This window comes from Equus przewalskii, chromosome 6, assembly GCF_037783145.1.
Source record: "Equus przewalskii isolate Varuska chromosome 6, EquPr2, whole genome shotgun sequence".
NCBI classification, from domain to species: domain Eukaryota; kingdom Metazoa; phylum Chordata; class Mammalia; order Perissodactyla; family Equidae; genus Equus; species Equus przewalskii.
The window spans coordinates 57659111-57673538 of NC_091836.1; the positions used below are offsets into that span (position 1 = coordinate 57659111).

General features: G+C 36.6%; 1 protein-coding gene across 6 annotated transcripts in view; it reads left to right on the top strand.

Annotated features, from left to right (window-relative positions):
- GRM5 (glutamate metabotropic receptor 5) overlaps positions 1 to 14428 on the top strand; it is a 474279-nt gene that overhangs the window by 325813 nt on the left and 134038 nt on the right. The window lies entirely within an intron of this gene.

Sequence of the window (14428 nt, forward strand, 5' to 3'; positions counted from 1 at the left end):
TGTGTTTGAAAAAGCTTTCTTATTCTAAGATGATAAAGATATTCTCCTTTTATTATATCTAGAAGCTTTTTGTTATTATCTAGAAGCTTTATTGGTTTATCATTCACATTTAGATCTACGATCTACCCGGAATTGATTTTCATAAATGGTGTGAATTAAGTATCAAAGCTTTTTTTCCATATAGATACAAATTCACCCAGAATTATTTATTTAATAGAACTTCTTTTCTTACTTCTTTGTAGTGTTGCCTTTGTCAGAAATTGTCTCTATATACCTGTATAACTTGGTTCCATTGGTCTATTTATCTATCTCTATAAATTGTATATAATTGTAACTGTATAATAAGCCTTGGCATGTAAGAGTGTATTTCCCCAACTTTGTTATTCCTTATCAACATTATCTCAGCTACTCTTGCTCCTTTACATTTCCATACAAATTTTAGAATCTGTCTATAAATATCCGCCACACCTCACCCCAGCAAAGAAAAACCTGCTGGGATTTCAATTGGGAATACACTGAATTTATAGATCAATTTCAGGAAAATTAACAAATTTACCTCGTTAATGTAATTTATGAATGTAACATTGCCTTTATTAAAGTCTTCCATAATTCCTTTTACATGCATGAAGAAATCTTGCACATCCTGCTTAGATTTATTTCTATCTATTCAGTAGCTTTATTAGTGGTATATATTAAAATTGTATTTTCTAATTGTTTATTCCAGATATATAGAAATTAACTTTATGTAGGCTGAACTAGTGTTCACCAAATTTCCTGAATTCATTTATTAATTGTCATAGTTAATCTACAGTTTAAATAGATTCATTTCAGGTTTTCTATGTAAACAAACATTGTCTGTAAATAATGACAATTTACTCTTTTTATTTCTTTTATTTCCTTATTGAACTGGCTATAACATTCAATAAAATATTGAAGAAAAGAAGACGTCCTTTAGGTGTTCTAATATATATCAGGAAGAAATCGCTCAACGTTTCACTGTTGTGTATGATCTTTGCTGTATAAACTCCTGCACAGATTAAGGGAGTTCTCTTTTTTAGCTAGTTTGCTCAGGACTTTTTATCAGAATGATGATGAATTTGTCATGTATTTTCCTTAATTTATTGATTGCTGGATAATATGGTAATCTATTTTAATTTTTTGAGGAACCTCAAAATTGTTTTCCATGATAGGTATACCATATGCCAAATGCAACAACATGGATGACCTTTGAAAACATTATGTTGTGAAAAAAGTCAATCACAGAATCATAAATGTTGTGTGATTCCATTCATCTGAGGTATCTAAAACAGTCAAACTCAGAGAAGCTGAAAGTATAATGTTGGTTTCCAGGGCCTGGCGAGGGAGAAATGAAGAGTGGCTGTTCGACAAGTATAAAGTTTCAGTTATGAAAGAGGAATAATTTCTAGAGACCTGCTCTACAGCATTGTGCTTATAGCCAGCAATGCTATGCACTGGAAAGTTTGTTAAGAGGGTAGATCTTATGTTATCTGTTCTTACCACACACAAAAACATCCTAACTTCACATCCTAGGGGTAAACCCAACTTCATCATAGTGTATCTCACATTTTTATATATTGCTGGATATGGTTTATTAATAGTTTATGATTACTGGATACGGTTTGTTTAGGATTTTGCATTGATATTCATGAGAGTTTGGCCTATATTTTTCTTTCTTGTCAAATTCATTTGATGTTTTGATATACAGTTTTGTTGAATTTATTAAATGAATTGACAAGTGTTTCCTTTTTCCTTTGCTCTGGAAATTTTGTAGAATACTGGTATTATTCTTCTCGGAAATATATGGAATAATTTGCCAGTAAAGCTAGCGGAACCTGTGTGTGTGTGTGTGTGTGTGCGTGTGTGTGTGTGTATGATTGTTTCTGGAAAGGTTTTGATTAAACTTCCATTAATTTAACAGATATCAGATTATTCTGGCTTTATATTTCTTTTGTGTCAGTTTTATTACATTGTATTTCTCTAGGAATTTGTCTATTTTGTCTACATTTTCAAATATTGACAAAAAACAATATCTTCTTATAATGCCATTTTAAATTTTCATTTTTCATTTGTGATATTTGTAACTTGTGCCTTTTCTCATTTGTTCTTTGTTATTGTGGCCAAGTGTTCATCAGTTTTATTAGTCTTTTCAAAGAACCAATTTTTACTTCAACATTTTTTTCTCCTGTACATTTATATTTGGTTGCAGCAATTGTCGACATATCTTTATTTTTCCATTACCTCTCTTTTCTGGCTTTAGTTTACTTCTCTTCTAACTTCTGTAATTTACTCCTAAGTGCTTTGTCTTTAATTTTTAACAGCTTTACTATGATATGCCTCGGTGCCTAGGAATTACTTTGTATTTATTTTGCTTGAATTGATTACACTTATTAATCTGTGTTTTATTGGTTTGGGAAAACTCTCCACCATTATCTCTTCAAATATTGTTTCCACCCCTTTCTCTTTTTCCTGCCCTTCTGGGAATCTAATTACATACATTAGGTATTTTCATCATGTTTCATATGTGTTTCATGCTTTTCTTTTCTATCTTCAAAAATTGTGTTTCTCCATGCGTCAGTTTGGATATCTTTTACTCTTCTATGTTCAAATTTTTTAAACTTCACTTTGGTTTATTCTGCTGAAAACAACATATAGATTGAGTTCTTAATTTTAATGCTTGAATTTTTAATAGCAAATTTCTCTTTTCTTTTTCATAAATTATTCTGTCAACTAAATTCTCTCACTTTTCATCTATTGTCTTGAATGTATTAATCACAGTTATTTTAAAATTCACTCCCTATTAATTCTAATGATGGGTTGGGATGGATTTTATTGCCTGTTTTCCCTGGTTTTCAGTCATTTAATTGTTTCTTCTATGTTTGCTCATTTTCTATTGAATGATAGACAATGTGGATGAAGAACTGTACAGATAATCTGAGGCTATGTCTCATGGTACATTCCTCCAGAGAGAATTTGCTTTTGCTTCTTTCCAGAAGTTAGAACAGAGAGAGACCATTTTAATCTAGTTCGTTATGGAGATGAGTTGAAGTTGGGTCCCATTTTTGTCGGGGCTTGTCTTTTTCTGGTTTGGCCTTATAACCAGGGTATAGCTTTTAAGGATCCCAAATGAAAGCCTGGTGTGTTTACTGATATTTTTTCTTCTCGGAGGTCCACGATTCCAATTCTTTTTTTCTTCAATCCTGCGTGACTACTTAAAGCTCTGCTCATTTTTGCAACCTCTTAGCCATTGTTTTATGCTCAACTTCTAAGCTATTCAGCAACTGCCTACAAATTGACAAGTGGCTCAAGGGATAAAATAGCACCAAATTTCTATTTCAAATCTCTTTGCTTCTCTTCTCTCCCAGATATTTGCTAATCATGTTTTGGATGTAATGTTAGCCCAGGACTTAAAAAACTTTTGAGCCTCACCTACTACTTTTGTCCCAACTTCTTAGCCTCTCATCCTTGCCCTTCATTGAATTGTCTCCTACCTTAAAGGGAAAGTCTTACCTCAGTATGTATTTTTTCTCTCCAGGAACTTGGTCCCTTGAGTCCTGGCTTGAGTTTCTATTATGTGACTTACATTTTCAGTCTACTTGGATTAACTATGGGGCATGTGGCATCTAAATTTTTCAGGCTTTTAGGTTCTGACTTTTGTCTGGCTTCTTATTTAATGACTATTTCTAAAACTTAATCCCACAGTCAGAACAATTTTCGATTATTTACTGGCCTTCTACAGCTTGTAAATGTTCACTGGTAAACCATATCTGATAGATGTGAGAAGTTAACAATTGACTTGGTTTCGGTGGGTGTCATGGGGATATTTTGTCAAGGAAAAACATGTTGCCTGAAATCGAAATGTGAGTTGAAGAGAGTCATTCTGTGTTTATGTACAGATATCAAGGTCTCTTGAGCAGCTTCTAATAGCTCTTTTCCTTGAGAGTAGAGAGACTCTTAATAACTGCCAGCATATTCTACAAAGATGAGCATTTTATCAGAAGATGAATGCAATGGTTTAAGGCAATTCATTGTTTACAGACTCAGGGAAGGAAAAAAAAAAGAAACAATTCCAAGGTAGGTGTGTGTGTGTGTGTGTGTCTATATATACATATAACAGAAATTGAAATAACTCTTCTCTCTACATTTTCATGTACAAAGCCAGATAACTTTGGATACAGATTTGCATCAAAGACCACATTAATAGCTTGTACTGGTTCAGTTTTGGCTTCCAGATTAGGCAGACTGAATTTGAATCCTGTATAACCCTGGGTGATTTACTGCTTTTCAAGCTGAAGTTTCCTCACGTGAAATGTGAAGATGTAAAAACATCTACCTCACAGGATCATACAATATATGTATAATAGCTGGCAGAGAGGAAGCATACATAGAAAGTGCTTAGAACAATGCCTGGAAGACAGCTTAGTTTACTGGCATTAACAGAAGAAATCAGTCCAATTCAGTGGAAGAGGGGTTTTCAGATTGAAAACTGGAAGGTTAACCCAAATAAGGAAGCCTCATGAAAAAGCATTTAAAAAGTTATGTAAAGCTGTGGATGCAGTAGCCTACTCGTAATGTGCTTTCTCTATTTAATTGAATCCATTATCTTACTATATTACACATTTTACATGGTTGCCTTAATTTTCGCATTTCTCCAAATGGCTATAATATGATAAGAGAAATAGTAGATTGTGTAATTCACAAAATAATCAATCTATTCACAAAGATTTTTCTGAGCTTCTCCTCCACGATGGATGCGTATGGTAAAGAAGCATCCCTGGAGGGACAAGACTTTACCCTAGAGGGGAGAATGCCTGCCATCCTGGAGTTTGACTCGAGGCACGATGGATATTCCAACTGTTCTAGTATGTTTAATATTGTCCATCATTTTCTGTAATCCCTAAGTCTGTCAAAGGCAGTCTACTCTGGCCAAACCCAGAATGAGATCAGATGTCCTAAGATCGTATTCCTTCCAATATTAACGTGCTTTGGCCTTCCAAGTGAGGAAATGTAGGAGAGAGGTGGGGAATGAGTAATAACTTTCTATTGCTGTGTTACAAATTACCACCAGTTTAGCAGATTAAAAAAATATTCATTTATTATCTCTTACTTTCTGGAGGTCAGGAGTCCATGTATAGCATAAGTGGGTTCTCTGCTCAGGGTTAAACAGGCTGAAATCAGAGTGTTGCCTGAACTGCATTCCTTTCTAGAGGCTTTGTAGAAGAATCTTCTCCCAAGCACATTCAAGTTTTGGGCTGAGTTCAGTTCCTTTTGGATGTAGGCCTGAGTCCCTCTTTCCTTGCAGGTTGTCAGTGGGGGTAAACTCTCAGCTCCTAGAGGCGACCTGCATTCCTTTACAGAGTTCCCTCCATCTTCAAAGTCAGTGATGGAGCTCCGCCTCCAGCTCTCTCATGTCATTCCCTTTCATATTTGAATCTCTTTGTCCAGGAAAAGCCAGTCGCTTTGCAGGGATTACCTGATTAGGTCAGACTCTCTGAGAATCATCTCCCTATTTTAAGGTCAATTTATTTGGAGCCTTAATTACATCTTGAAAATCCCTTCACAGCAGCACCCATCTAGATTAGTGTTTGACTGAAAACATAGGAGAAGGTGTGTATACGCCAGAGAGCGGAAATCATGGGTGCCATGTTAGGATTCTACCTGTACAGTCCCAGCTCTACACTCTGCTCCCTGTCCTCCATTATGTGCCTTTTACATGTGATCCCCTTAAAACACATTTCTCAGTGCTCTCATCACTGTATGTCATTACTTCGGAGGCTCTGTGAAGTATGGAAAGGGCTGGAGTTTTGGAGCTAGAAAGACCTGGGTTTAAAACTCCTCTATATTTGCTGTGAAGTTTTGAGTAGGTTACTTAATCTCTCAGAGCCTCAGTTTCCTCAATGGTAAAAACTTGGGCTAATAATTATTACCTTTAAGACCTGCAGAGAATTAGGATAAGTGATACAGTGGAAATCACCTGACTTATGCTAGACACATAGCAAACTTCAGGTTCCTGATTTTGCATCCTTCTTTTGAATATTCTGATACAGCTCCTGCAATCCACATCTACTTATTCCTTAGAAAGCCTTGGAAATGAGAAAAACTAAGATGGACAAACCCCAGAGATAAACTGATTCTCAGTAAATAACCTAATCATTTTCTCAAAAATTCCACATTGTGCTTCTTTTCGGAATTAAGTAATCCATTGGTGTTGACTGGTGTATATTCACAAGAACTTTTATTTAAAAGCTCAATATCCTTCTTTGCTTTTTGCTATTATTTAGAGATTCTAAGACCTCTTACTATCCCAGGCGAGAAAAAAAAAGGGAATATTAGATGAAGACAGCTAAGCAGTCATAGACTCCCACTATTAGAAAGCAAAAAAAATTCCAAAAATATCTGTTAAAGTGCTATTGGTAAGAGAGTTGGCAGGATGATGATTACATGTGGGTAGAACAGCAGTTTCCATAATTATGTGGGTTGCGAACAGATTTAAAAAAAAAATGCTGAGATGTGGCCTAATGAATGTACTCATTAACCTTAATAGCATTAGGTAGAGAGTGGAGACCATTTTGGAGGGGGAACCAATTCAGTCTTTCAGAAGGCACTTTTTTGTGTGTGTGAGGAAGACTGGCCCTGAGCTAACATCTGCTGCCAATCTTCCTCTTTTTGCTTGAGGAAGATTGTCACTGAGCTAACGTCTGTGCCAGTCTTCTTCTATTTTATGTGGGACGCTGCCACAGTGTGGCTTGACAAGCGCTGCAAGATCCTCATCCAGGAAGTGAACCTGCAAACCCTGAGCTGCCTCAGTAGAGCCTGCAAACTTAATCACTACACCACAGGGCTGGCCCAGAAGGCACATTTTATAAGGCACATCTGACAGCATTGTTTTCTCAATTGAAAATAAATATGTCAGATTATCTGAGAAGAATTCTCTGTAATTTGAAGTTTGTCTTTTAAAGTCTAATTTTTAACAAGTTATGTTAAACATTTCTTGAGTGCTTCCTCTGTGCCAGGCATTATAACAAACATAAGGATGAGGAGTTGTCCAAAACACAAAATTGATAGTCTACATGGGTAAAACCTAAATAAATGTATTTAACTTTAATACAATGACGAATGCCAAACTAAAAGCACCATAATATTACCCCTCTGAGAGAAGATCTCTTCTCTTCTTGTTCACCACTCTGTCCCCACATTTAGAATATTAGTTACTCAATACTTGTTCAGTGAATAAAGGAATAAATGTCACTTGGTTTTGGAAGCAGAGGGGCGGGAGCTGTCGAGCCCAGGGGAGCTTGAGAAAGGTTTTGATCAGTTGTGTTCAAGCTCAGTCTGTCTGCTTGATAGATGAACCGGATTTTATCAAATCAGGAAACCTGGGAGGAGTTGAAAGGATGACACTCTGTGCAGAGGGAATAGCCTACTCAAAGGCTTGGAAGTGTGAAAGTGTGACATATTTGAGAAATAAGAAACAACACGCTGTGTCTCCAATACACAACGTGTGTGCTTAGTCTCAGGAGTGCCAATATCATCGTGATAAGCAGGACTCAAGATTTCAGTGAGGAAAAATAACTGTGTGTGCCTGGCACACCCATGCTCCCCCTCCTCACGCACACACATGCTCACGTCTCCTGACACACATTTAATGACTGCCAACTTGAAGGAATAATTATTCCGATGCCTGAATTTTTCATCTGGTATTGCTCCTCTTGAAACAGACTTTGAGGTGATTTATTTACGTTGTTTGCCCATCACAGATGCCTCCCCAAGAACTCTGTGGAGTTATAGTAAATAATCGTGTTGCCATTTGAGAGTTCAACTAATGAAATCCATACCCATTGTATGTGATTAGCCTTCCATGTAAGCACATCAAGAGATTGTAAATGTAAGAACTAAGAGTTTGGAAACACCCAGAATACTAATTGAGGTGATCTGGGAATAATCTGAGGGAGGCAGGACAGGAATGTGATTTTCAGTAAGCGATGATTCAGTGCCTGGAAACCTAATGAATTGTACTCTTCGTGGAAAGATTGAATAAAAATGAAAGAAGATCTTTAGTCTGAACGATAAATAAAGAAAATTCCAATGAGCTGGAAGTCAGCAATGCGCATTCAGGCAGCTCATGCCTAATGTACTGTTGGCTCCTTGAGGGCACGAATTGGAACCTACCACAGTGTATGTGCAGTCTGAGTGCACAATAGAAGCATGCAGAATGTTTACTGAATTAATGAATTGGAATGAATAGAACATGGGAACTGTTACGAAATGATCACCCAATGCAGTTTTTGGTTCTATATATATTTTTCTGTTTTCTATACCAATAACTTAAAATACGTATTCATAGGAAAGAATATATCATCTGCATTGTGCAGATTTAGATTTTAAGGGAGACAAAGTTTAAAATTATTTAGCCTCTCTACTCTAGCATTCAATAATTCATAAAACTTTTCATAATATCCAAGAATTGTTTTTGTTCCTGTTAGCGTGTAGCCCATAGGGATTTCCACATGCCAGAAATATATTTTAATATTGAGTCTAATGGTTGTAAACCCTGCAGTAATTATTTTATAACCATAATCCCTTCTTTATATATCACTAAGTTAATACAATGAATGATAAAAATAATAATTCTAAAGTTAAAATATTTTTAAGGATAAGTGTTATAGAGTATCAGGTTTTTACAATTCTAAAATTTTAATTTCTCTCTCTTTTTTTTTTGAGGGCCAACAGCTATTGCTCAGCATACAAACATAAACATAGTAGAATAGGATAGGTTAATATGGTGCTGAGACCACAGATAAGATAATTGTTAACTTGTATTTCTTTAACATTCAAATCCTTTATATATGCAGAGAACAGATAGAAATCCAGGAGAAAAGAAGTGCTAGAGAGCATATAAAGGGAAATCTGATCATCACTGACCCAACTTGTATTCATTTCTTCCTTTTTCACACCAAACCTGTTCTGTGCCTGTATTTTACGGCCTAGGATGTGGAGCTACAATATTGCTAATCTTCTCCTATAAACCAGGAAAGTCCCCCTTTATTCCCTATTCTCCACACATCTAGATTCAGGGATTCTTAGAATTCCTTCCAACTAAGGCTCTTCATCCCAACTGCTACTGCTTTAATTTAATCCTCCATCAGTTTCCTTGACCACTGCAACACGTTTTCTCACTTGATTCTCTAATACTCATCTACAACTACTCTGATCTACCACTCACACTGTTACCACAGTTCACTCCCAATTCTCATCTCTCCTCATATCATTTCCCACCTTAAAAGACACCACTGGCTCCCCATTAGCTGAACGATAAAGTCTAAAACTTTGGGGATGGCACCAAAGACCATTCACAATTGGTCCTCCTTAGCTTACTTTCTCATTAGTTCACTATCCTTTGCACTCTACATAGCTGCAGTGCTTAATATTCACCATTCCTGATTCAAAAATACCTTCTCATTGTCTAGAATATTTCAAAATACTATTATCATTCCATTATCCATATTTTTCAAACTCAATTCAAATCTTCTCTTCCTAAGAAAAGTTAATTATTTACTGATCCTCTCTCCTGTTGCATGTGGTTCATATCTCAACAATACTTGGGGGTTTTTCCTGCTTTTTCTCCCCAAATTCCCCCAGTACACAGTTGTATATTTTAGTTGTGGGTCCTTCTAGTTGTGGCATGTGGGCTGCCACCTCAACATGGCCTAATGAGTGGTGCCATGTCTGTGCCCAGGATCCAAACCAGCGAAACCCTGGGTCGCCAGAGCACAGGAAATTAACCACTCGGCCACAGGGTCAGCCCCAACAATACTCATTTGTATGTGGTCATTTCTTTCTACATCCATCCTCCTCTCTTATTTCTCCACTAGACTGGGAGCTGCTGAAGTTTAGTGCCTAGAACCTACTCAACCTGTTTTTCAATTGCAATACAACTTCAACACATAGTAAATGTGATAGAGTGCGTTTTTCACACCATATTCACTGATCCTCTCTGAAAGAAAAATCATACACACCTGTCCCATCCAGGTCGGGTTTGGCCATATGACTTGCTTTGGTCAATGAAATGTGAACAGAAGTGATGTGCGCCACTTCTAAGCAGAATACTTACAAGTCGTTATGTGGTTTCATTATGCTCTATTTTCCCTTCCACGTGATCAGTCACGTCCCAGAAGGAAACTGCTCTTTCAAAGTGTGTCTCAGAATGAAGCTGACATGGAGCAGAGTTTAGGCCATCTGCAGTGAACCTAAAGGCTGAGCAAAAAATAAAATTTTGTTTCAAAGCACTGAGATATTGGAGCTGTTTATTGCCACAAAATAATTTAGTCTAAGATGGTAGATATTTGATAAATGTTGAGGAAAAGAAGGAAGCTTATAGAGAAAAAGAAGATGGATTTTGGCTGGAGAATTCGAGTCAATTTTGTTTTAAACAAGAATCTTCTGTTGAAAACAGATAAAAGTTAAACTTTCATGAGTTGCTAATTATGAGAAATAATGGGAATTGGAGTTTGTGAGGAGACGGGAGGAAGGGTAGATGATAGAGTAGGAGTAGATATTTTAATAATGCCATCTTTGGAAGAAAATGAAAGCAAATTCTTGCTAAATGAGCATGTCCTTAAGATGTCTGCAGGGAAGACTTAAGGGAATTTAAGGTATCGATTGAGGAGGGGTTTTGAGACTGGGTTATACAGATTGAAATTCCTTCCTTGGTTAAGCCAACCTAAGCAAGTTAAAAATGTTTTTTCCTGTTTCAAATGTCCAAGTTACTCTGTTTCTATGGCCAAAGAAAGACTGGAGGCCTGACTAAAACAACATCCAAATGAGAATATATATGTACACTCAATTCTTGTTTTTCAGAGTAGTTATGTTCTGTAAATGTGCACCAAACACTGAACTAATGACTACTGACCATTGCTCCTGGGGGAGATATAGGTTTAAATTGCCGTGAGCCTATAGTCACTATGTTTTCATCAACTAATCAACATAAGCGTGCTTTATGTGTGTTCCTGTCTAAAAGACAGTTTACTTAATATATAGTGTTGATTCATTAATATTGAACTCTCAGAAAACAGCGCTTTACTCATGCCTGAATGCTGCTGATTTAACACATGTATTTTCCATGCAAAGCATATCACAGCCTTCTTGCATTTGGGAACACTAGATAACACATTAGCACTATGCCTGGGGTTATCTTAAACAGCAAAATCAACAAAAGACACACAAAAATGCAAAAAAAACTTGGCAGTAAGTAGACCATGACAAGGACACTTGTTTATAGTATGAAAGCTGAAACAAGGAAGCAGAGGGTCACTTGTTCAACCTCAACTGGGGACGTGTACATCAGGAGCTCAAATTTTTTGTCACTGTGCACATCTGCAAATGACCCCCAAAATTTCAGGAGTATTGATTTGGGGGTCGCAAATAAATTTTAGAACAGGTGAATTTGCAAATGCAGAATCCGCAAATAATGAGAATTGACTGTATGTCAAAGAATTCGAAAGTAAATAATGAAATGGATTATGAGGAGATTGGTAAAATGCCCACCCATGAGAAGGAAGAGAAATTAGATGGATGGATAGATGGATGGATGGATGGGTGGATGGATAGGTAGATAGATGAGAGAGATGGAATCTAGAAAATTGCCTTAAATGTAGTACATTTCCAGTTTCTTTCCTTGTCTTTCTCCTCTTTTTTTTTCTTTTCCTGATTTGGTAAAATATATGTCACCCAAAGGCATTAAAGTAGTGCCAGAATCTTGACAGTCCACTCTATCAATGTAATGGAAGGCATTAGATAGTAGAAAAGTAAGCTTAAGTTTTTCTTGGCACTTAATTTTCCTTTGGATTTATTATTCCTTACTTGGAGATACCCTATCATCTTAACGCAAATCTTACAAGCACTTTTTTATGACAGTGTTAATGTTTAATAACCTAAAGTCAATACAGCACCATCTAATTTAGCCAGCATGGGATGAACTTTCTCAAGACATAGCAGATATTCCCGAATAAGTTTAAATAGAATAACCCTGTTTTGTCACATAGATACTGGAATTTTCTGTTTACACACAATCTCCTTTATGATTTTTATTTTGTTGTTCAATGAAAACATCTGGAACAAAATTATTTTAAACATAACTCCAACTTATAGGCTGCTAATAAAGCATCATCTTTTACTAAATTCTTCAATGTAGAGAAGAGATTTATACCTGGAAAAAAAAAGCTAAAGAACATGATGAGAGATGAGTAAATTAACACACTCTGGGCCTGACAACTTTCTTCTTGGAAATATTACTTCCAAAAAAGTTTATCAAGACAGGCTTTTTACAATTCCCTTTAAATTCGATAAATGAATTGTGAAGGGTAAATTGGACCCATTATAATCGTACATTTCTTATGTAATATTCATAATCATAGCGTTACATAAGCACGAGCTAGTGTTAACAAAAGGAGCAATTTAAATTCCCACTTCCTTGGAGAATGGGGCTCTGCCTGTCAGACAGAGCTTCCTGTCCCATTTGCAGCACGCCCATGCATATCCTCAAGTGCCAATGAGACCCACACTCTCATATCAGTGATATAATAAACCCTCCAAAACAGAGGAGAAAATGAGGCAAGCAAGCCCACTTCATTTCAACTTGTCAGCTTTAAATAAAATCTTCTACAGCTGAAAATGAGAAAGTTAAGGGAAGATAATGTGTGAAATAATCAAATTCAACATTGGGACAAAACATATTGCATTATTATTTTTTCCTGATCTGCCTTGAAAGTTTTTGAAATTTCACCGTAGATAATTTTTAATGAAATACCGTCTTGTCAAAGAGGACCTGGAGGAAGAAATGATTTATTTTGTTTATTTTTTTTTATCGCGTTCCACCCACCGATGCCTTAGGAAATATCTCAAGCCCCTATGATGTCTTAATGAGTAATCTATGACCTTTGAAACAACTCTCACTATCAATTTTTTAAGTCAGAGTAGATATAGCAGACCATGCTGAAAAAACTAAATGCTTTTTGTCATATTTGTTTTAATTGATTACTTACATAATATGTTTCCTGGCACTGATTTTATATGCAAAATATCGGAGCATGCTTTCTGCCTACAAAAAAAATGTATAAAGGACAAAAATGCATTTGAAGGAGGATAAAAATAAATTAAGATTCTGGCAAATGGAAATATCTGAAAATGATGAAGTGAACAATGATGGCTAATGTAAATCCTTTCCCTCAACCTTCCCCTGGTGCCTGCTTCCCCCTAACCCAGCTTCCCTCCAGATGCATTCCTGCCTTGCCTTCAGGAGGCTCCATTCTGTTCTTCCCCTCAACTTTCTCTATATCCCTTCTCTTTTTTCTTTGGTGTTACTTTTTTTCATCGTTAAACTTTTCCTTGACTTTATTTGTCTTTCCTGAAAGACCACTTGCACTTCTTCAAAGGAAAGATAGCATCACTAGGTCCCACCAGATACATAGCACAAGTTGTACATGTCCCAATGGGAGAGAGGATGGGAAAAGTTGTTACTGAACCAGATTCATTTTTGCCCATTGCCTAGAAAGTGAAACACCGAGACCATGAGATTGCAGCAGAGACAGGGTTTTAATCACAAGGCAGCCAAGCGAGGAAGCAAGAGAATGAGTCTCAAATCTGATTCCCTGAAAATGGGGACTCAGGGATATTTATGGGGTCAGGGCAAGGTGGTCTGCAGTGTGGAGATAGATGATTGGAGGTGAGGAGAGATGAGGTAATTGACGATCTGCGCAAGCACAGTCAGACTTCATGCTTCTTCGTAGGATGCATGTTAACAAAATGGTGGCTTAGCATGATCTTAGTGTGGAGTTTTTAGCCTCTTGATGTCAAAAGGTCACTTAGTGGGCATCTGCACAGGCCTGCTTGATGGGCTGGTGGTCTCAACTGGCCTGAACTGGAGAAGGGGCTCCTAATTCCTGAAAAACAGCTCAAACACCAGTTACCATGGTGACCCAGGCACCAGGGAGATGTTACCTATAGGAGCCTAGTGGGAGTCAGAGAGCATATTGCCTAAGCAGCACAGTAACAATGGGTGGGTGAACAACCAAAAGCTATAATCAGTAATTGCAAAAGGGAAAAAAAAACTTTAGTTACTAGCTACCTAATCATCAACGGCTAACTGTTTACCAATTTCAAAGTCAGTCTCTTTTTTTCCTGAGTACCCCAAGGGGTGCCCAAATTTGATATAAACATCTTTTCATGTTGTTTATTTCCAATGTCGTGTCTCATGTATTTTCCAAATAAGCTTAGAATACTTTTCCTTATTCTGTTATACTCCCTCATACCATTATAACATGACTTCTGCAATTTCAAAGTCTTTTATTTTAAAATTCCTAGATTACTTTGAGCGATCAGTGCATAGAATGATAGTGATATTGAGGAGTCTGAT